Source organism: Hemibagrus wyckioides, unplaced genomic scaffold (assembly GCF_019097595.1).
Source record: "Hemibagrus wyckioides isolate EC202008001 unplaced genomic scaffold, SWU_Hwy_1.0 Contig6, whole genome shotgun sequence".
NCBI lineage: Eukaryota > Metazoa > Chordata > Actinopteri > Siluriformes > Bagridae > Hemibagrus > Hemibagrus wyckioides.
This window is the reverse complement of record NW_026690808.1, coordinates 331,675-356,919: the sequence shown is the minus strand read 5'-3', so window position 1 is coordinate 356,919 and position 25,245 is coordinate 331,675. Positions and strand designations below refer to the sequence as shown.

General features: G+C 38.0%; 2 non-coding genes across 2 annotated transcripts; both read left to right on the top strand.

Annotated features, from left to right (window-relative positions):
• Positions 1 to 16,769: 16,769 nt before the first annotated feature.
• trnah-gug (transfer RNA histidin (anticodon GUG)) lies at positions 16,770 to 16,841 on the top strand. Its single transcript has one exon. It is a non-coding gene; the product is annotated as a tRNA-His (tRNA).
• A 236-nt stretch (positions 16,842 to 17,077) lies between these two features.
• Positions 17,078 to 17,149, top strand: trnae-uuc (transfer RNA glutamic acid (anticodon UUC)). The gene has a single exon. It is a non-coding gene; the product is annotated as a tRNA-Glu (tRNA).
• The last annotated feature ends 8,096 nt before the right edge of the window (positions 17,150 to 25,245 follow it).

The following is a 25,245-nucleotide window of genomic DNA, read 5'->3' as shown; positions in this document are numbered from 1 at the left end:
CAAATAGACATGTAGATATAATTAGTCCAACTATTACAGTGTAATTTAAATCGGTAAAAATCGGCTAAAGTCCGCTAGCGCGCTAGCTAGCGGATCACAAGGCTAATCATGATTTAGTGTAAAACCAGTAGTCAGGGTTGTTAAAAGTGACCTACTAACAGGGTAAATATTTCATTGCGGAAATAAAATAAATTCTTGACCAAGCTTAAGGATTTTATTGTGTCATTTAAACCAGTAGCCGAGTTCGCTAGCACGATAATTAGCATGATGCTAACTGTGTAAATGAAATGATTAGCGAAGTTCTCTAGGTAGATAACATACATCTGTAACTAAGTCCTTTAGACCTGACTAAATCACTAGTCTAGTCATGATTTAGTGTAAAACCAGTACTCAGGAGTGTGAAAAGTCACCTTTTAAATGGGTAAATATTATATTATGGAAATAAACTAAATTCTCGTTACCCGAGCTCATCAACTCGGTTCAGGATTTTAGTGTGTAATTTAAAGCAGCAGCATGTTCACTAACAGGTGAACTATTATTAGGAGAAATATCATATTCACATTAATATAACCAATAAAGTGTTAAATAATTACAACAAATATACAAGTTCTCTCGGTAGATATGATTAGTCCAAATATTACACTGTCATTGAAATCGCTAAAAATCGGCTAAAGTCCGTTAGCGCGCTAGCTGCTGAATCACAAAGCTAAGCACGATTTATTTTATTAAAACCAGGAGAAGGGGTTGTTAAGAATGGACTTCTAATGGGGTAAATATTTCATTGTGGAAATAAAATAAATTCTTAAACCGAGCTTAATGATTTTATTGTGTAGTTTAAACCAGTAGCCAGGTTCGCTAGCACGGTAACTAGCATTAGGCTAATTCACGGCAAGATGAGGTGTCTTGTGTGCTACATAACATTAGACTGTAACACTGTCACTTTAACATGATTTATTGTAGAAACAGTGTGGCATTAAAGGATAAAGATCATCCTACCTTGAGGACACTGAGTGTGTTCAGCAGGAGCAAATTATAAAATGTAAAATATATAATTTGTAAATGCATTTTTTACGGACTTCACTTCCTGGTTTCCGTACAGTTCGGTTTTTCTCGGAGGTTTTCGGTAGATGCCGTAAACAGGAGTTTTTTTTTTTTTTTTAAGGTCGTATCATCTTTAAACTGGTCCTACAGCTTGAATTCTAACTGTACAGCTACATGCTGCCTTAAACTTCAGCTATGCTTCACTCCCTGGGCTTCCCGGACATTTCAGCTTATTATTATGATTATTATTATTATTATTTATTCATTATTGACTCGTGTTACTAGTTAGTGCTGGTTTATACTAGTTAGTGCTGGTTTATATTGGTTTATACTAGTTAGTGCTGTTTTATACTAGTTAGTGCTGGTTTATATTGGTTTATGCTAGTTAGTGCTGTTTTATACTAGTTAGTGTTGGTTTATACTGGTTCTGAAGGTCGCAAGATTTGGATTATCTTTTGGCATTTTTGCTACACCCCTGTTTCGGATTTCTCTGTACTCCACTACTGGATTTGACTCCTACACCGACTCTACAGCGCAGCGATGATGAACTTCGGGGGAAGAGCCGAGCCTCAGCACCCGGATGTGGATCCCGAGCCCGGATGGAGCGGACTGTACGACCCCTGGAACGGTGAGTTACTGAGTTTCCTCTTTTTCACTTAAGTATAAAGTCTTTTAAACACCGCGTTATTACAAAAAACCGCAATCAGGAATATCGTTTTATATGATTAGATGGTTTTGAGAAATTCTGTTCGGCTAATCTTTATTCGGCTAATCGCTTTACGTACCCGATCAGTATGCTAAAGCTAGCGGACAAAATGGCAGACTCCAGTGAAACGAGCAGGGAAGAAGAAAACAGTGTTGATGTTTTCAGATATGTTAACATCAGCTTTTCATAAAAGTCCCAATGTTTACTTAACGTTTGTTAAAGTTTACTAAGTCAAGCCGAGGAGTATTAGCAAAGATTAGCTAGACGGCTAGTTAGCATGTAGCTAAGTAAGTGTTTTTCAGTGTTCATAGTTTTTTTTGATGGAGTGAATAGAATAAGTTAAAATACTTACAATAACATGAAGTAACTTATTATTTTAAGGATTTTTCATTGTCCGTGTTTGTCGAGTTGTTAAAGCGGAGAGAGAAAGGGGCTGTGAGGAAAGGCAGCTAGCTGAACAAAACCAATCGGTACAAATAAATGGAGCTAGTGTGGCAATGTAGAGTGCAGCTTAGGCAAAAATATCAAGCTGTTTGTTTCAGTTCTGTTCAGCAAGGTTTTGTTTCTAGCTGTCGTGAATAAAATAGTTAGGAGTAGTGTAATTTACGATAAAGGGCGAATTTTTGAGAGGAGACACAATTGGACTCAAAGGGGATGTGAACCACTGGAGTAAGAAAGTGCTAAAGTAATAGACTGTAATAGAAATGTATTTTAATCTGCATTTTTTGGGGGAAGATATTTTTAAGCATTGAAATAAGTGCACAGTGTGACTAACAGTGAAGCCGTGATACTGGAAGAGCCCTGTATAACACCTATAAATGCAGCTAAAATGTAAATACTGAGTTTTTAATGCACTGTTATAGGAAGATTACAGTAATATAACTTGTGTAAATACTTCTTGTTTTGATAGTGAGGCTTTCCTGCTGTATAAAACATACACAGTGCTATTAAAATAAAACCCCATCCCCTTTGAGGAGGCCACCACCTTCAGGGAGTCCACAGCCTTCAACAGTTCCTTTGCCCCAGCCTTATTTCAATATCGACATCCACAGCATTGTGGCTGGTATGTACTATGCTCCTGCCACAATGATAACTCCTGTCCCACGCCAGGGCATAAGGAGGAGGCGGGACGAAGAGGATGGCAATCAAGAAGCCCCTCTGAGTAGACGGCAGCGTGTGGATCCTGATGGGGAGGTGGAGTTCATCAGGATGCCTGGACTTGAGGATTTAGAGAGTTTAATCAGTCACATGTACAGTGAATTTACACAAGCTACTAATGCTACAATTTGTCTGTTTCTTCACAAATTAACTAGCTAACTAACTCACAAGTTTATTAACTTTTAAGCATTAGAAAGAAAGGAGAGAAAAATTTACATGGTCTCTCTCTCTACTACCTTATAAATTTGGCCATTTTAATGTTTTACATTTAACAGAAAATATTAGTTGTAATTAAACTTACATGAAACTAATTTATTGCAGAAGCTGTGGATTTGCTGGGAGAATCGTCAGATACTCCCTCAGTCCTCCAGGTATGTGTCAATAAAATATTTTAACTACATTTGAAACGTGTAGGCTGCTTTTGTCTAAGTGTGTGTGTGTGTGTGTGTGTCTTAAGGTTGTTGAGCCAATCCTGCCGCAGCTACCCACAGAAACTCACTCCACATCTTCAGCTGTTGTTCTGGTAACCAAACCTGTCATTTATTTACTAAATCTGATCTCTGGATTTTCCAAGTGACAGAATGTTTGAAAGTGTTGATACACTTTCATGTGTTGATACACTGCTATGATAAAATACACTGATGATCCTCATCTTCTACTTTTCACAGCCCCTCAGTGCTGGTGAGCTGAACAGCACCTGCTGTAATGTTGAGTACAACACTGCAGACTCCTCCAACTCCCAGTCTGGGGTATTGTACAGTGCTGCAGCTGAGATACAAACACACACACATCCTTCTTTACAAGTTCTAATGTTTGGTTTCTCTATTTCTAGGCAGTGGACGTTAAGGGATACTTCCTCGGGATGATAAGGGGTCCTGAGAGTGGTTTTTGCTGGTTTAAAACCACCAAGACGCGCTACTTCGACCAGCTGGTAATCACCATCTTTGTTACTCTGATGAAGAGAATTGATATTAATGATTATTAGATGAACACTTTTGAGAAGTAGATCTTGAGTTTCAGCTAATTGTCATTTGCAGGGATTCCCTTATCAGACCACCATCAAGGACCATTTCACTGCCATACAGGTGAGGGATTATCTGTTGTGGCGTCACAAAACTTTTGTTAGTTGCAGTGACTAATTGTGTTCACTTCAAATTGTTCTCTTAAGGCTGAATATGGGAAGGTTACAGAGCTCCTTTCCTGTAACCGGGTGGAAACCATCATGGAGCCACTTGAGGATCATGTGGTAAATTTATTGCAATGTCATGAAGTCTTTATTGTAGATAGTAACTCTTGGAATTTTGTACACATATGGGTCTGCAGTGTTTTTATATATTTTTTTAATTTAACAGCAAACCTTTAAAAAGGTGTCCTGCACGTTCCTGCATGTGGCTAAAGATGGTCAGGTGAACACCTCCACCTGGGAGCAGGAGCAGGTTGACTCTCCCCACAGTGATTCAGAGGAACAGTACGACTCTGAGGTAATTCTGTGTTTCAGACCTGATGTGTATCTACAGATGCTGCTATTCCCCTGAATGGGAGGCTGTAACATTTACTGTGTGAGTTTTAATGATTTATTGCTAATGTGTCTTGCAGGAGAGTGAGGAGAGCCTTAGCCAAGAGGAGATGGAGGTGCCCTTTACTTGGTACGCTTCTCTTCACAGTTTAATGGTATAAAGGAGTAATGTATGTTTAATACACTAAGCATGTAAATCTTTTGTTTCTTAGGGACCATCTTACAGAGAGAGGGGTAACTGATATCGGCCTGAAGCTGCATGCTCTCTGTGAGGCGTTCGCTGTGAGTAAAACCTTTGTTTAGCTGCTGTTTTTGCTCAGGGGAAGTTCACTCTGCTTTAGCTTATATTATGTGCTGTCTTATATTCAGATTCATCTTACCTGCATCCACAATCAGAACTTCTTGTTCGTTATGGGGAAGAAGATTGTGATGCGTCTGGCAGCAGTTAACAACCAGGTGACTTCAGAATGATGATAGACTGTTTCCTTGTGCAAAATACTTTCAGTTACTGGGCTTGAAAATGATGTAGTTGTCAAACAGATGTGGTAATGAGTAATTAAGGAATAATAATTAAAATAACAAGCATCAAAAGCTAATTTTATAACAATCACAGCCTGCTAAAAAAAGGACATTCTTAGGATAAATATTAAAATAAAATGTACATAATGAAGAGGGCTCTGGGATATGCAGTAGTTGGACATTTGGCCCATGTCATACATCATCTGTGTATCTTTAGTAAAGTACTGGTCATGCTGAGGCTTACATACTGCTTCATTTTAGGGTTTAAAATGAGTTTCCACGTAAAAAAAACTGAAGCCAAAGTGATTATTTTGTTTGTTTGCTTTAACAGGATGCAGGTCGTGTACAGCTGGACTACGAGGCTCTGATTCGTTTCCTGAAGACTCCTTCTTATCAGGACTGGATTGCAGCAGAGCTCTCCGGGTCCTATGTAAGCTTATAAATGCTTGTGTAACATGACAAATGTTTAAATCTAAAAGATTTTGATGTGATAGAAAACAGGACTCCATTATGTAAAGCTAATTTCTTCTTGTAACTTTTCTCTTCTGTGCAGGTCTACCACTACAACTTCCTGGACATCTTTTTCGAGCTGCTTCTATTCGGCTATTTTACAAACAGCTCAATACCTGAGACAGTAAGAGTCTTATCAGGAGATTTAAAAGCCATGCTTGAATGTAGTTTCAGAACATGGTTTATTTCATCTCATTTTATTTTTCCATTTTGTTAACCCTGATATGACATGATATTAATGGAGCTTGTCGTCTTTCTTTCCTAAAGCTTAAGGGAGGATTCTTGGAGCGCCTGTTTGCGCTCATCAGCATGTGGGAGGTAGACGTGTGGAAGCCTGCAGCAAGGACCTACTTTAAAGTGCTTATTGTAAGTGTCTAATATCTTCTGATGCTGTGATCCACAAATTCTCAGTATTGTATCCTAAACTCAGTGACACTATGTTGGATTGTGACAGTGATGATGTAATTTGTCTATAGGATCAGCTTACAGATCTCGCTGAAGTGCTGTTTACTCAGCCCCCGGAGTTCTACCAAGACCCAGCAGCCTTAGCCAGCAAACTGAGACCTTTCCTCAGACAGCGTGTCCAAAAGATGATGGACATTTTGTGGAAGCTCTGAGCAATGTCCTTCCTTCTACCAAATTCCTCTTTTCTTCCTTCTGTTCCATTTCTTTTCCCTCACTTCTTTTCTATACATTGCTCAAGCTCTCCACACGTAAGTAGAAATTAATTTTATTCTTATTTTTGATGAACTTAATATTAAAGTATACTCTTTTCTTCCCTACAGGTCTGTAGAGTGAACCCAGCACCCAAGGAATAGTTTTAATATCCCTCATCCCTCATAGAGCGTCCGTTATCAATCTATCCCTCTATCCTTGTCTATATAGATAACTGCTAATAGTAATTAGTATAAATAGTAGCTGCAAATAATATTGTTGTAAATAAACTTATAGTTGTATAGTGTTTATATAGTTTACTTTAATAAATGTTTTCATTTGCTCCTATTACCGTCTCATTCTGATTATTTTTAGTCATCAGTATGTCTACTGTATAACTGCAATAGTGTGAATGAGAGTACATTCCTACACACCATAAAGTCTGATCATCTTTATTTGCACTGACCTTCATCAGTGATGCTGCCACTGCTGGAGCCACCACTACTTTTAGAACATGGTTGGGAAGAAGCAGAAGACAGGGTTTCACCAATTAGAGGCTTAGGAGTTGGGGATGGCGATGGAGTCAGGGTAGGGGATGTACTCTTAGATGTGGAGGAATTCCCAGACTGAGGTCTCTTTTTCAGATCAACCTTCTGTGGAGATTGTAGGCTAGTGTTAGGTTAGATTGATGGAAATGAACAATACTCATAAAACACACTGACTTGGTACAGTTAATATATAGTAGTTTCTATCAGAGATACACACTCACTCACTTATTAAGACTATTTGTACAGTCCCCTCTGAAAATACTCAAATGTTTTATTTTTATACTTTGAAGACAATTTGGCTTTAAGTTCCAAAAAAGTATATAAGGCTAAAGACCAGAATTCTCACATTTCATTTCCAGATATTTACATCTAGATGTGTAAACAACAACCTGTTATTTGAAATCTCTTATTTTTTCCACAATCAAAATACTGGACATGTGACTGGTGTGTCCTGTTGCACAGATGTCCTGTGCTGACTGAATGAATGTTACTGATACTGAACAATTGGGAGAGCTGGTACAGTTCACAAAGTCTCAGAATGATTTTGCTCTCTGGTCAGCTCTCCTCATTTCTCTAGCTGGTCATTTAAACTCAGTAAAGATGAACGTTTTGCCTAGATTTCTGTATTTATTTCAGTGTGTTTTATCAGTGTGTGTTTTTGTAATTTTATCTCTAAGTGTCATTTGCATGCAATGATTTTGCAATGTCATTTGCAATGCATCTCAAGCTCTGACATACTGCTGTGGCTGAAATTGATTTTTAAGACACTAATGTACATGGAAGTTGCTGGACAAAGCTCAGTCTGATGGTGCGGTTTTAGATCATTTGTGGCATATCTTGCTTCTTGTCATAGATAAATGTGATCTGTCTGAAAATGGAAAAATGGTGTTGGCAGTAGGACTAAAAGGGAACTGGAAGCAAACATTTTGATCAGTGGAGTTTGTGGGAAAATTTTTTGAAACATTTGCTTTCCATGCACCTAATCATTAAATACATTTGATTTTAATCAGTAAGGGAAGGTTAATGCTAATTCTAATTCTAATTGTAATAACTTTGAATACTTTCGTTTAATCCTTAAGATAGATCCGAGTCAGGTTTAATCGTTAAGACATGAACAAAGAGACTAGATAAATCGTTTAATCATAATAATGATTAAGGATTAATTGGTTAATCATTAGATTCATTCAGTTATGTTTAATCATATGATGATTTTCATTTTGGTAATCAGTACTTACTCTCATTGTTAATCACTGACATGTTGCCTATCTAATTAGCGTCTTTAATTTATTGATTATTTGATAATAATCATAATTATTTGATTACTTGGTCATCTAATAATTCTTTCACTATTAAGCACCTGCCATAATCATTAGTCAACAGGTAAGCTTATGATAAATAGATAAAAATTAGCACAAATGTAGACATAGAATCTGAGTAGGGTACCAGTTGGTTCGTTATAGAGGACAAAAATATATATATAAAATCACAAAAATAGAGATGAGCAAAACTGGCTGAATCATCGTTAGTGGGTTATTATTCTCGAACTTTCTGGCTTTGGTGTAAACATCACAAGGGCATAGGCTAGCACATCATACCATATCATGGAGTTGGCTGTGTATTGTAGTGGCTGATGTTAATGTAAACATAGGGAGAAAACACTGAATAGGTGTAATGGAAATATACAGACTTAAAAACATGAAGCAATGGAAGATTTAGAGAATTAAATTAAACTAGATTAAAATAAACTGGAATCCTAGCCTAAATACATAAATAATAAAATAAAATAAAGTAAATGACTAAATAAATAATTTAAATGTAAACTAGGTTAGTTAACCTAAATTAAAAAACTAGACTAACATCACAGAGCCATTTTACCCCTTTTACCTTTACTACTACATAGGCAATGAGTGAAAACTGAAGTATTTATTCCTTAAATAATAATAATCCTTAAATAAAAATCCTCAGGATTCTAAGTAATTGCCAGGCAGTCACCATGAACCACACAGGAACAACAAACAAGTACACAAACATATGGAACATGTGGGTTATGTAGGTTAAAGTATAAGTGATAAATTAAAGGGGTAATGAAATAAATGTGGTTTTGGTCTAAATAAGTTCTGAAGTTTAGACAGATCAACAACTAATACGTATTAAAATTAAAACTTGTGACTCATAAACTGTATGAAGGCCACAGAAAGGTGGGGCTGTTTTTCAGGGGAAAAATTAGTGAATGTCAAAACAATCCATAGAAAAGTAGAGCCCAGCAAGTTTAGGCAGATGGGCTAGAAAATATATATAATGGGGGATTTGTGAAGGGCGGTGTGCTTGACTGCATCGGTTCATGAATCTGTGTATTTGAGTGCCATTTCCGGTGATATTTTTTAATAAAACCGGTTGCTTCTTCTCATCCAAGCCTGGAGGAGTACTTTATTTCTTTGTTTCTGTCCTGCATTTTTGATCTGGACTATAAGACTTTTTGATAATATTGGTGGCTCTAGAACCACCCTGAAGTATCCACCCGGAGAGGGGCTCTGGGTTCCAACACACATCAAAGATTATGTCAACATATTTGTCTTTATATTTTTTTTACATACTTTTTAAATGATCTTTAATACGCTACAAATAGCTTAAAATTAAACTGATAAAAAAAGGACATGCAGTCTTCAAAGGATAAATTCATAGTTCACTTCTGGCAATAATGTTCTTTATGTGTTGTGCTTAGGGATGGTATGGATGTCCAACAGGAAGTAGATTTACTTTCAAACCAAAAAAATTCATAGTCTGGATTTATTGATGAGCGCACCAGAGAGGATAAAGTAAACAATAATCTCTGGTAATGTAGTACTTGTTTGGAATGAAGACTTGTTTATTCTCAGCCCATTTGATGCTCCATGTAGTTACCGTATGAATATGAACCTCCAACTCCCTACAACCTAATCTGAAAGAAGTGGGCACTTATAATAATTATATAAAATATTAAATCATCATTAAAACTTTCTTGGTAGACAGATCATAATTCATGATGTCATCACTTACAGTTTCCTATTTCCACCTTTTCTCTCTTTTAATCTGTGCACAGTTCCACTTGCAGTACTGTTTCCTTTCCACTCTCTAACTCTGCACTACTGTGTGGTCCTCTTACTGCCGTCTCACGTTTTCCTAAAAGTAATTCCATTGTCCGATTGTCCAATTATTACAAATTTGATCCCAGTTTCGAAACCATTTTAGCCTCCAACGTTTGCCACTGGTTTCACCTATTAATTGTAGCCCTATATCCCCCTGGATCCATTAATTATTATTTTTTCTGATTATGTGAATTCTTCTTCTATAGTTGGTCAGTCTAATCATTAGGATGTCCTTATAATTGTGGCTTGATCTTGATCAAAAGTGTATTGAGTACAAGTATATGCACTGTGTATACATAATTTATATTAATGTTTTGTTTGCTGATATAAACGATTGTGATTATATTTAGTTAGTTAGTTAGTTAGTTAGTTAGTTAGTTAGTTAGTTAGTTAGTTAGTTTCTAAACTCTGATTCAAACTTTCTTCTGTACATAATTGACGCACTTTATAATTATGTATTGAGGTTTTTTTTGGTTTGTATAACTCTGAGTGTGGGGAAAAAATGTTGTTTCTATTCTCCTGTATCTTTATCCTTTTATTATTATAAAAGTTCAATGAACAGATTAAGCAAAAAAGAAAGAAAGAATGAAAATGACTGAAATAAATAAAAGTTTCATAGTGTTATTGGAGTCTCCCTCCCTATATGGTAAACATTCTCCTTACAGAAAGCTTCAGCATTACAGTAGTTCTATAGATTCAGTATTTCTTTACATCACTGCATTTAAACATTACATTACATTACATTACATTACTTTACATTACATCACTGCATTTAAAATGTTTAAGGTGAGGCTAAAATGATTGGAGTTTGCCATATACTTTGATTTAACTGTTTTTAGTAGACGATAATCAGAAAGAGGACATTCTTAAAAAAGAGAGATTTGATTTGAAACCTGAACTGCTATCAGGTCCATGCTGAACACCTTCTGACCAATCCAAATCAAGTATAAATTTTAATCTCAATACTGCACATAATTATCAAATAAAAGTCTATCAAGCTGTTATCCAAAAGTCTGAAATAATGTTTCTCTTAAGTATTTTAATTCAAATCCATATTTTGGTGTGATTTATACACATGGGTTTGTCCATTCTGACTCTTGGACGCTTTATTATGTCCATTTTATGATGAAACAGGAAAAGACTTTGAAAATCATCTGTCATTTTCTGATCATGTTAAATATCAACACAACTAGACTGAAATATACAGGTAAGATATGCAACTAATTGTAACATGAACAGAGCAAGATATAAACTGATATCTACTGGTTTCCTGTCAGGGTTGTGGACTGTTTTCTGGCCACTAGAGACCCCCACTGCCTTTTTGTTGGTGTCCAGTCTGTCATTATGTCTAATAGGTGTCTCCTGTGCTTTGTTTAGGTTTGTGTATTTAAGTCACATGCTTGATTCACAAGTAACGGATGAATAATTATTTCAAATAATGGCTCTATAATTAATCACTTGTTATAATACTACTTCAAATCAGATCAAATAAATAAATAATACAATGCAGATATTATATTTCTCTGATCCACCAGTGTGTCTCCACATCCTTATTTGACAAGAAAAAAGGCCATGATATATTTCCACCACACTGTCTGGGAGCCAAAGTCAAAATATTGCATGCAAACGACTGGCTTACATGGAAATCTGGTGACCAGCTAGAAGGAAAGATGCTTCCCTTCTTCATAATCTTCATGAATGTGTCCTTTGAGTGGTACAAACCACTCCATTCATATTCTATTCAATTCAATTCATTTTTATTTGTATAGCGCTTTTAACAATGAACATTGTGTAACAAAAACATAGTGTAAAAAGTCCTACTGTATGTTCTTATGTAAATCGTCGTCATAGTAACACGATTCAACGTATCAAAAATTCCTTCACAGTTTCACATCAGCCATGTCTTGTCATTATTCTGACTGATTTTGAACCAAATCAGGTGAAAGTAAGGGAGAAAATATTAGAGATTTCAAAAAGTGACACACTTCCTGCTGCCAGTTGGTGGCGCTATGACCGAGACTCACAGTTGTCATATCTCTGTGATCAGCTTTCTATGCTTAACATAATCCTAAGGTTTCGTGTAGATCACATAATGTACACAGAAGTTATTAGCCACTTCCTGTTTTGTTTTATTCACCATAAGTTTAAGGGCTTCTCACGGCTGAACCGTTTGAGATCAAAAATCACTCATCAACTTTGCATTATCAATGTCTTGAGATCATATTAGCCTGGGTTTGGTGGCGGTTGTATCAATGTCTTGAGATCATATTAGCCTGGGTTTGGTGGCGGTTGTATCAATGTCTTGAGATCATATTAGCCTGGGTTTGATGGCGGTTGTATCAATGTCTTGAGATCATATTAGCCTGGGTTTGGTGGCGGTTGTATCAATGTCTTGAGATCATATTAGCCTGGGTTTGGTGGCGGTTGTATCAATGTCTTGAGATCATATTAGCCTGGGTTTGGTGGCGGTTGTATCAATTCTCTAGGAGGAGTATATCAAATTCCATTGGGTGCGTTTTGCAAACAACTCAAAATAACTGACTTCCTGTGGATTAGACTTAATGACATGCAGTGTGAAAGTTGTTCAGGTCAATGAGATCTAAGTGTGAACCAAGTTGTACATGGATTTTTGCAGCCTCTGTTTCTAGCCATCAGCCAGTGGGACGTGGACATCAGGGAGCCTGAGGCAGAGCGGCTCTTTTTAAGGCTTTCTGTAAGGGAGGAACTTTTTTCTAATGCCATGAGACACGTTCTAAAGAACCTGCTTTAAATTCTCTGATCAATCTCTTCAGTATCATGCTGGAAATGTGTGTGTGTTTGTGTTTGTGAAGAATATGCTGACAGTGCTGCTTGAGGACCTTTTCTATCAGCCTCTGGAGCTTTACAGAGATCCAGCAGCTTTAGCCTCTGCAGTGCTGAGCATCGTGAAGCAGCGTGTACAGGAGATGATGAAGACCATAGAGAGAGTCTGAGCAACATTCACACCCCTTTAACACACACACGCACACTTCTCTATCCCATTTGTCTTAAAGAGTGATCAGGACACAAATCTATTATTTGCTATTAGATATTTTAACTTTTATTAGATATTTAAGCTTTTATTAGATATTTAAACTTATCTACATTTTTTTAGTGTTCATGTGTGTGGAGTTTTCCTCTTAGTATTCTGATTATCTCTCACAGTCCAGTGATGTGTGGTAGGTTGATTGGCATCTATAAATTGTCCAAAGTGTGTGCATGTGTGTGTGAGTGTGTGACTGTTCCTTGTGTTGGGTTGGCACCCTGTTTAGGGTGTCCCCTGGTCCCCTTGGATAGGATCAGGCTCCCATTGACCCTGTGTAGGATAAACAGTTCAGAAAATGGATGGAAGGAAGATTCATACAAAGTAAAGAGTTTTATATACACCAGTCAGCCATAACATTATGAGTACTGACAGGTGACGTGAATAAGACTGATTATCTCCTCATCATGGCACCTGTTAGTGAACATTTTGTCCTTGCTGACCCCTGTGCACTGCCAAAAGCGCCAACAATGAGCACGTGGGCATCAGAACTGGACCAGGGAGCAATGGAAGAAGTTGGCCTGATCTGATGAATCACGTTTTCTTTTACATCACGTGGATGGCTGGGTGTGTGTGTGTGTGTGTGTTGCTTACCTGAGGAATACATGGAACCAAGGCAGTGTCATGCTTTGGGCAGTGTACTGCTGGGAAACCTTGGGTCCTGCCATCCATGTGGATGTTACTTTGAAACATACCCCCTACCTAAGCATTGTTGCAGACCATGTACACTCTTTCATGGTAACAGTATTTCCTGATGTCTGTGGCCTCCTTCAGCAGGATAATGCACCGTGACACAAAGCAATAATGGTTCAGGAATGGTTTGATGACCACAACAACCAGTTTGAGATGTTGACTTGGCCTCCAAATTCCCCAGATCTCAATCCACTCGAGCATCTGTGGGATGTGCTGGACAAACAAGTCTGATCCATGGAGCTTACAGGACTTAAAGGATCTGCTGCTAACATCTTGGTGCCAGATACCACAGCACACCTTCAGGGATTTAGTGGAGTTCATGCCTTGATGGGTCAGGGCTGTTTTGGCAGCAAAAGGGGGACCAACACAATATTAGGCAGGTGGTCATAATGTTATGGCTGATCGGTGTGTGTATACATAAATATATATATATATACAGTGAACTCCATTTCACCACACAAACCCTCCTGTTCTCACCTACTCCTGGTTTAAGCAGAGTCCAGCTGCAGAGACACTGCTGACAACAGGCCAGAATTACAGCATCAGCTACATCAGCTCCCAGCACAGTGGACTGTACTACTGCACTGCTCACAACCAGCTGGGAAACCACACCTCTACACCAACACACCTGGATGTGTTATAAACCTGCCTTAATGTACTTACACAAAACAATATTTATGTATACAAACATGGAGGGGAAAGAAAGTACACCCTCCTTCAATAACAATAACCTCAATTTGCCGGACAGTGTCCTTCACGTCCACTCCCACCCATTTCAAGTACGTGATAAAATTGTTACCTAAAACTTTTATTCTAGTTTCAGTCACTTTCCAGTGAAGTTAATGACCTTAAGTCTTCAATGAGGAATCGTTTTGGACTTACATGGTCAGCCTTTCTACAGGCCTGGTCTCTCAACAAATTTGCAAGGGACAGACATTTTATTTTTGTCATTTTCTTTATTTTACTGAATTACTTCCAACATTCAAAACCGATTTTTTTATGTTTGTTAGTGAGAAGGTCATTTTATATGAGTTTGTAGGCTTTCAAGTAAATAATATTTTATTTTAAACTGCCACTCTGTGATAGCAAAAGGGGGACCAACCCAATATTAGGCAGGTGGTCGTAATGTTATGGCTGATTGTGTATGTATGTGTGTATATATATATGTAACAGGCAAAATATTGTGTTGGTCCCCCTTTTGCTGCCAAAACAGCCCTGACCCGTTGAGGCATGGACTCCACTAGATCCCTGAAGGTGTGTTGTATCTGGCACCAAGATGTTAGCAGCAGATCCTTTAAGTCCTGTAACCTTGTAACCTATATTCACTGTTTATATCCAGCTGTATCCTCAAGAAAACAAACAATTGGATATATTCCAGTTATAATAATTATCTATCTATCTATCTATCTATCTATCTATCTATCTATCTATCTATCTATCTATCTATCTATCTATCTATCTATCTATCTATCTATCTATCTATCTCTACACACTAGCATCTATCTGCAATATAGACATGTGATATTTCCAAACGCTCAGCACAATAAGGTGAACAAGGTTACATGTACACTGATGACATCACGTGATGTCACGTGCGTGCCAACCACAAAATTATGCAGAATCACAAAATTTCTGCAACATACACATGTGACATATCAAAACATTCAGTGCAATGAAGGGAAGTGCATGGCGTGTATCCTGGTGTTGTGACGTGATGTGATGATATTTTATTATGATGATGGATTTTCTGCATTTGTCATTACTATTCCATGGAGATGAATCCACTACTCCATGTAAAATGGTGTTAGAATTTCAGTCTATAATCAGACTTTTCTACAGGCTCGGTATCTCAACAAATTTGCAAAGGACAGACATTTTATTTTTGTCATTTTCTATATTTTACTGAATTACTTCCAACATTCAATTCAACATTCATTGTTAGTGAGAAGGTCATTTTATGTGTTTGTAGTCTTTCAAGTAAATAATAATATTTTATTTTAAACTGCCACTCTGTGATAGCAAAAGGGGGACTCTATTAGGCAGGTGGTCATAATGTTATGGCTGATCGGTGTAGCAGAACTCCATGATGCGCATTTTGAAGACATCACTTGCACTTATCCATTTGCCTTCAAAAATATTGGCACCCTCTCTGTACACATGCCTCCAAAAGTATAGGCACCCTATCTATCCCCTCGTATACAACATTTTTGGTGCCCTATCTGACCACCCACCTCCAAAAGTATTGGGATGCTGTCTGTCTGCTTGGGGACGAGTTTTGCCAGGGCAAGCACCACTCACATTTTCTTCAGGAAATGTAATTTATTCTTTTTTTTCTTTTAGGGCATTTACTGATGTCTTGTGCTGCATTATATTCATTGCGGCTGTGACTGGCTATGCAGTCCTTGGTGGGGCAGGTAAGATACAGTAGGAAATTACTTTTGCATTCTACTAACACCCTAAACAGAACTGAGGTGCAAATGTTTTATGTGCATTAAAATGTTCATGGTTTTTAATCACTTATCTCAATTTTGTTCAACAGCTTGGCTTTTTGGAAACCCCCAGTACATCATTCATGAGCAGAACTCTGCTGGAGGGTTTTGTGGAATTGGATCCAATATGTAAGTCTCTCGGAGTAGCTTATAGCTTCTTACAGATACAAAAGTGAACAGCTAGTGTATTTACTATTATATAAGTTAAAAACAACAATTTAAATAAAACAAAAGAAAACCATTAAAACATGTTAATCAGGTTTATGTGTGGGTGCAAAGCCTCATCTGTGTTTCTGTATATAACAGAAAGTTATATATTTAAGTTGTATATTTAAAGTTATATATTTAAAGTTATATATTTCTCTATATAACCAAAGCTACAATACCACTGAACTCTTCAACTTAAATCGTTCTTAAGCTTCTTGATGAACTGAGGAGAACTCTCTTTTGGCTTATTTTCTCTCTCGGTGTCTGTGAGTGTCAGTCCCAGTGTCAGTAGAACTAATCATGTAGTGTATCCGGGTTGCAGGATTTTTTCATTTATTTGTTTGTTTGTTTTTTTATTTAAAAAGCACAAAAGGTATCATTTGGGTATGAATCAGATCGTCTCTTGATATAGTGTGAAAAAAGACTACAACTATTCCAATCATGTCTAAATCAAAAGCCACTGCACCAGGCCAGAGGGGCGCCAGAACCCATATCACAACATGTAGCAGCTCCTTTTACCTGCCAGCCCAGGTGTGTGGGGTGCCGTGATCGTATAGTGGTTAGTACTCTGCGTTGTGGCTGCAGCAACCCCGGTTCGAATCCGGGTCACGGCATTGGCTTTTCCACATCACTGTTGAACGCTAGGCACGCCTGTTGACCTCTGGCCGTTTTTCACTTGAAAAGCATAAGCAGGTAGGACCCTGCTCCCATTAAGGCCCACGTGGGCCAGTGGCGCAATGGATAAAGCATCTGACTACGGATCAGATGATTCTAGGGTCGACTCCTGGCTGGCTCGGCTGCCTTTTGAGAGCCCAGAGGTGTGCCCCAAACTCCAGCTGCCGAATTGCCCTCCCCTATGGTCTAGCGGTCAGGATTCCTGGTTTTCACCCAGGTGGCCCGGGTTCGACTCCCGGTATGGGAACGTGACTTTATTGGATTGCCCGCAGAGCTGGCAAGGAGTTCACCAAATCGTTCAGTTAATAACGGCCGGGAACGCTTCCTCAACGGAAACCAAAAACGATCCCCGATTGCAGCCAGCAGCATGTTGGTGTTGTGTTCATTTCGATTCACTGCGCAAAACGTTACATAACTGATTTGTCATCACTTATTTATTTGTAGGCTCCCCCTAAGGCTCCCATGGGCCAGTGGTGCTACCTGAAGACCGATAGTCTGGGTCAGCCGGCCAATCACAGCTCACCTGGGAAATCTTTCTCGCCCAATCACATCGGCCCGTTACATCTTTCTTCTCCAATCCCTGCACTGAAAAGATGGACAGACAATCGCCCATAGCGAGCCAATCGAATCTCTCACAATTTTATCGTTCTCCGCTAATCGCAACAATGGCCCGCCCACAACAATCGATGGATCGTGCGCGCTAATGACGTGTCATTCAAGTCAAATGTATTTGCATAATTACAGTGTGGCACAGAAGCGGATTACAAACAAATTACTGCGTCAGGTTTTTTGTTTTTTTATGTTTTTTTCAGTGTGGGATTTACCTTTGTATTTTAATAACTTTGTTTAACCTTTATTTTAGTAGGTTTGTATTTATCTTTAACGGTTGTTGTTTACACATCTAGATGTAAATATCTGGAAATGAAATGTGAGAATTCTGGTCTATAGCCTTATATACTTTTTTGGAACTTAAAGCCAAATTGTCTTCAAAGTATAAAAAAAACATTTGAGTATTTTCAGAGGGGACTGTACAAATAGTCTTAATAAGTGAGCGAGTGTGTATCTCTGATAGAAACTACTATATATTAACTGTACCAAGTCAGTGTGTTTTGTGAGTATTGTTCATTTCCATCAATCTAACCTAACACTAGCCTACAATCTCCACAGAAGGTTGATCTGAAAAAGAGACCTCAGTCTGGGAATTCCTCCACATCTAAGAGTACATCCCCTACCCTGACTCCATCACCATCCCCAACTCCTAAGCCTCTAATTGGTGAAACCCTGTCTTCTGCTTCTTCCCAACCATGTTCTAAAAGTAGTGGTGGCTCCAGCAGTGGCAGCATCACTGATGAAGGTCAGTGCAAATAAAGATGATCAGACTTTATGGTGTGTAGGAATGTACTCTCATTCACACTATTGCAGTTTACCAGTCTCTAACATACAAAAGCCAATATGGTTCTGGACCATGAACTTTGACAGGGTATTCAGAAATGAACACATCTATCTACAAAATACATAGACCACCCTGAGCAAATTGTGTCAAGACATAGAGCAGGGTAAAGGTATAAACCATATCTAAGGTGTTGAATGTTCCAAGAAGCACAGTGGGTTCTATCATTGTGGAAAAATGTTTGGAATCAACAGGATATCCAGCCAAACTCAGTAACCAGGTTAGAATGGCTTTGATCAGAGAGAAAACAAAAGCCCACTGACAACTTTAACAGCTTTAGAAGTCCTCTGCAGAAAAGGGAGTACTTGCTGGAAGTACAGCCATCTCAGAAGTTCTCCATCAGTAAGAGCTTTATGTTGGAATAGCTAAATGAAAACTGCTGCTGAATATAAGCACTGCTCAATATTTGGGCAATACCACTGTTATTGTGAAGCATGGTGTTGGCAGGAGTACTTCTCAGTGGCAGGAGGGGAAAGACGGGTCAGAATTAAGGGAAGGATGAAAGCAGCCGAAATACAGAGAGGTTCTTAAAGAAAACTTGCTCCACAGTGGACACAGCCTCAGATTTTAAGACAAGGTTTAACCTTTCAGAACGACAACATGAATATATCCAAGACAACCCTGGAGTGGCTTTGGAACAAGTTCCTAAATGTCCTTAAATGGCCCAACCAAATCCCAGACCACATAGGACTTCAGTGAAGCAACATGAAGATGGCAGTTACACCTGTAGCCTGTAGAGTCTTGTCAAAGTAGACTTAGAGCTGTACTCAGTAAATTGTGCACAAATCATGTGATTTTTTCATCTCTGTAAATTACCTGTATTGTTTTATTTACAGGTAGACATGGAGGCCTTTTTGACTCTGACTGATGGAGATCTGCAGGAGCTGGGGATTAAAACAGACGGGCCCAGACAACAGATTCTGGCAGCCATTTCTGAACTTAATGCTGGAAAGGAGTGTTTTTTAAAAACTGCTAGTCAGCGTTGTCTAATCTGGTCCCATGTTTATAGACGGTTTTGTTATAATATCATATGAATTTCAGGGAAGAGAAAGACAGATACTGCAGGAAACTATCCACAGTTTCCAGTCATCTTTTGGGAGTAGCGCAGCATCCTGCAGGTTATTCACATTTTGAGTATTAAACACAAGATATAATAGATATAAGATATAAATTAAACATTATATAGATTGTAAATTTTCACATTTTTTGCAGAATCTTTGTGTACTTATTGCCATTTCACTGTATCTGGAAGCTCTAATATACTTTATATTTATTTTCTTATACTCCAGTTTGGGCAAGACATCAGCTGCATTCCCTTAACAAAAGGTAACACTTTTGGCCAGATGAGGGACTGGAGAATGGTGCCAACTCACTTCAAGACTGATCGTACCCAAAGCAAATGAGAAGTCACAAAGGACCTCACACGTTATTCTGCATAAGGGACGGCATCTTAGAATAACGCATACAAGCATTGACATAGGGTCGCATATTGGATGTGTCTATTTTGCCATCCAATTTGTGGTGTTTAATGTATTGCTAAGTTTGGGCATGATGACAAATAACTGTCTCAGATGATATGATGTACACCGATCAGCCATAACATTAAAACCACTTGCCTAATACTGTGTAAGGCCCTATCGATACAAAAACAGCTCAGACCTTTCAAAGCTTGGAGTCTACAAGAGCTTTGAAGTATGCTGTGGAATCTGGCACCAGCAGTATCTACAAGCACAGGTAATAAATAAAATAAGAAGGAATATAACAAAAAATACTAAAATACCCCAATTTAAGGGTACAAAAATATAACAAAAAATATACAAAAATATAACCAAAAATATTAGACATTTGTAGTCTAAAATTTAGCTTTGCTCCAGAGACTTTCAGTGGGGTGTACTCATTTTTGCATCACCCTAATTTGAGTAAAACTGAAAATTTTGTTCTCTAAGTTATTTTATTAACCTTACTTTCATCTTATAAAAGTTCAGATGTTATATAAAACTTAGTCTTGTCAACATTTTGGAGATTCAGTCGTACAGAAATTTGTCGACGGTCCCTAAAATACAGCTTCCGAATGTCTGTCTAATTTCTGAGTATCAAACTAACTTCACCGCGGTGGTAAATAAAATCTGTGGACATTAACCAAACAATACTCATTTTAACGTAAGTGATATAAAAGGAAACAATAAATCCAAACGTAGACCTCTGTTCTGTTAACTTCATCTTTTGTGATTTGAGTCTTCAGCTGATGACGTAGCTTCGAAGGAGGCCTGCCCAGGCCTGCTTACCACACCCCAATACCTTGACTCCACCCCCACATCAAAACAGTGCCAGAAAGTCAAACACAAAGAAAAGTGAAGCACAAACTTACATTTCACTGAAACGCAAAATAAAAGCAGCGTCGCAAATACATTTAAGTCATTTATATTTTGCAACTCTTTATTTTTTGTTTTCCAAAACTTATCATTTTCTCGCAAATTTCATTTTTGCATTTGCAATACTTTATGTTCTTTTGCAACACATGAATTCTTTTGCGAATATATGTGGCATTGAATTGACTCCATAGGGGTTCCATTTCCAGTCTCACGTGAGAACTCTGACATTTTGATTGAATCAGATTGAATGCTACACTTGATAGTTGTGCAGTGTGAAAGCAACAGTGATCCGATGACTGTGAAAATCGTGCAGTGTGAACCCGGCATAACACCAACAATAAATCGCCTCTACTCACAAGGAATATCTGTCAGTCTGCAGCCTGTATTAGCTTAGTTGTCTGTGCCTTAGACCTCCATTGTTGTCCAAAAATCAATATAAACATAACAGCCACACGGGTAATGTGTTTCCTAATCCCAAAATGTTTAGTGGAGCAATTTTTTAAAAAAACATTGCCCTAAATACTCAGAATCACCATAACTGAAGTAAGCAAGTGCAAAAGAGCGCTATAGAAAGTTATAGCAATTATGAGCATTTTTCAATAAATAAATGTCATTCAGTGGAGCAGTGTGTCTGTCTGATGTGCTTTTAAGCATTTTTTAACAACAATCGAGACAATCCATTCTTCATTTTAGTCTATGTGTAAGGATTGCTGAAAATACGATTAGTCCCGACTGACCTTTCTGACCTGCTTTCCTTTCTCGAATTTGCCAGAAACATGGACGTTAGAAGTGGTTCAAGATGTGTTTATGTGTAATGTTGGTATTTGCAATATTTTGCTGTGCGATGAGAAGTAAGGTCCAACTGCCAGCATGAGGAAGTGGACCAAAAATATCCTCCAAGAAATGTGATCTCAAGGTGATCTTGCATGTCTAAAAGCTATACAGATGCCATTGATGGTAGACGATTATAATGAGCTAGCTCTTGGCAGTTGTTGGTTTTATACTGCACTTTCTCAGGTTGTGCTCTATTTTGGTTTATAATGTTGGTTTTAGCTATAAATTAAGGTCCAGGTGCAGAGACAGGGGGTTCTCAATCCTGGTTCTCAAAAACCACTGCCCTTCTTGATTTCCAACTATCATTGTCCTACCTGCTGCTGACTACCAGGATCAGGTGTGTATATTTCAATTAAAAATCCACTTCAAGTCAAAGTCAAAGTCAAAGTAGTTTTATTGTCACTTCAACCATATATAGCAGATGCAGTACACAGTGAAGTGAAACAACGTTCCTCCTAGACCAGAGGTGCTACACATAACACAGACAAAGAACAGTGATGCAGAAAAACATAGTACTAAACATAGAGATAAAAAATTAAACTATAATTTAAAAATTAAAATTAAACTAAAAAAATTAAACTATACTTAAACTATACTTAAGGTGCAATCTTTAAGACATACAACAGAAGTGCACAGGAAGACCAGACAAGACAAACAACATATAGGCTGACTTTGTGCAAAGACCAAGACAATTTTAGACAATGAAAGAACAGTGTATACAGTGATGCAGTTATTGCAGTCATTAATTAATGACCGTTGACAATTAATCATTGTCCAGTTCAGCTGAGTTCTCTGTTGAGATACCTGATTGCCTGAGGGAAGAAACTGTTCAACAGTCTGGTTGTGCGGGTCCGAATGCTTTGGTACCTCTTTTCGGATGGCAGAAGGGTGAAGAGTGTGTGTGAGAGGTGTGTGGGATCATCCACAATGCTGTTAGCTTTGCGGATGCAGCGTGTGGAGTAAATGTCTGTGATAGAGGGGAAAGAGACTCCAATGATCTTCTCAGCTGTCCTCACTATCCGCTGAAGGGTCTTGAGGTCCGAGATGGTGCAGTTCCCAAACCAGGCAGTGATGCAGCTGCTCAGGACACTCTCAATGGTCCCTCTGTGGAAGGGACTCGCAAAGTTTAGTAGAGAAAACTCAAAACAATGACTAAGGAAATGCTTAAATGAAGTAGACTTTACTAGCAAAAAGTATTTCTTGCATAGAGAAAATTAAGTAATAAATACAAAGACTAATCTTAATCTACATAATAATCTGATGCAAAAAGTTACCTTCATTGTTTAAATTAGATCAGGCTGGATATTTTTATCAGCGTACAAACAAACAGTACCATCTACATTTACAAGATTTATCAGACTCTCTTATCCAGAGCAACTCACATTTCCACAGCTGAGCAGTTAAGGGGTAAAGGGCTTTGCACAAGGGTCCAGCAGCAGCAGCTTGGATTAAATTGTTTAAATTGCAGTTTTATTTAAATAGCACACAAAGGTAATATTTCTAATCATGTCATTTCATATTTATGGCAAAAAAATAAAAACAGCAAGCCCACTCAAATCCAGTTTAAAACAAATGAGACAAGTCTTTTAAGAGCAAATGATGATATATAAAATAAGCTGTGTGAGCTGTGTCTGTGCTTATGGTATCTGTCTGTCCATCTCAGTCTGTCCATAATCTGAGGTGTTACAAACAGCAGAACTGATTACTGGAAGAGTTTAAGAGTGAACAGATATGTAGAGATTGATATGATTTTTTTCCAGAGGATGAAAGCTGATTTATAAGGTCATTCAGGTTCATGTACCATTGCATCTTGTTTTAATGCTGTTTAACTCTTTATATCTGGCACTAATTACACCAACAAAACCATCCTGTGCCATTTCTGTTTTTTAAAGTGGTCAGTCTGGTATATCTCATGCCATAATCCAGAATGTTCCCCTTTACAACCCACGGTGACAAAGGTGTCACAAGCCCTTTAAATGTCCTGGGAAGTTCCTTTTATAGCTTTATCCCTGATTTTAACTCATGAAGTCCTAAAATAACACCTACTGAACATCCTGGTGGGTCATGTGATAGGTCATGTGATTTTGTGTTCCCACAACAACATTTGTTGACCTCCAAGATGCATGCGTCACAAGGTACAAGTACCACATGAGGTCACGGAGGTGGTACCTCTACCTATTCTGGCAAACCATAATGCTTGCCTATGTCAATGCATGGCTGATCTCCCGCCGTGACTGTAAACTACTTGGTGTCCACAAGCCACTGAAACAAAGGAGCTTCCAGGCTGAGGTTGCAACTAGCCTTATTCTCCTGCATTCACAAAGGGGCCGTCTATCACTCAACACCAACTCCACCACCACCTCCCAAGAAAGTTCATGTTGGAGTTCCAGATGATGTTCATGTGGACCAGGTTGCACACTGGCCTGTGAAGTGTGGTCGTTGAAAATTCTGCAAAATCAATGCAACCACCACCCTCTGTGAGAAATGTGATGTGCGTCTTAGTTTCACTGAGGAAAGAAATTGCTTCAAATGTTTCCATTTGGCCTAGGTTATTGCCACATAAACAAATTTCATGGGGTTTCATGAGAAATGGGTCCGGCTGCTTAATGCCCATTGTGACATATGTAACATTACAGATCCCTGACAGTAGGGGGTGGTATTTTGAAGAAAAAAAGTTGAGAAATGTGTTATTTGGCATCTATTTAGTCTGTGTTATGTCCCCCATCATTTTCCCTGAAGGAGAAAGGGGTCTGGGTTCTTATGGGTTAAGGCACAGTGAACTCTATAATGTGTGCTTTAATTGCCTCTGTATTCCACAGTTTTACATTTCTACACAAACAAAAAGTTTAAGTCCACATTCTCAGATGCAAAATGTAAAATACTGCAAAATGTAAAACAATAGTTACCCACAAAAACAGGATCAAAATGTGGAGGCGAAAAGAAACTGCGCAAGATCTAAGCATGCTATCATATCTGTAAAACATGAGCCTGATGATGGAACTGCTGATTGCAGAAGCAAAATGAATTCTGAGGAGTATAGAAACATCAACTAAAGTTCAGGAAAAATGCCTCCAAACTAAAAACTTCAAAACTAAAAACTGGGAAATTCTTGTGAGAAAAAGTCAGTCACTTGATCTGAAACCTTAAGAAAAAAAGGGGGACTAGCAATAAATGCATGATATGGAGAAAATTGTGGACATGGCTGTAAATCATGAGCATCCCCTTCTAAATAATAAAACTGCTTGAAGCCCAAACTGGAGAAAGAAACAGAGTTCAATTTTATTTATTTATTTTTTATTTACTGTACTTTAATGTACTTTTGTTAAGAAACTAGAAAGTACTAAAAACACACAAATTAAATCACTCTAGTGTTTCACTAACAGTGTTTTGGAATGACTGAAAGACAATAAGCATTCCTTTCCATTTTAAACATCTAACCAACCTTCATTTTCATGAACAGGACTTTTATTTATTTATTTATTTTGGAAAACACCTTAAAGACTACTGACATTATAAACTATTTCTTCTTAAAGAGTAACCTTGAGAGTTCAGAGTAACTGCATTATAAATGATGTGCTACAGTGGTGTGATTTGGTGTAAACTGTAAATCCACATTTTTAGTCCTCTACAATTTAGATTTTCAGATTTTTATCTCAAGATTTCAGACTTTTTATACACAACTGTGCT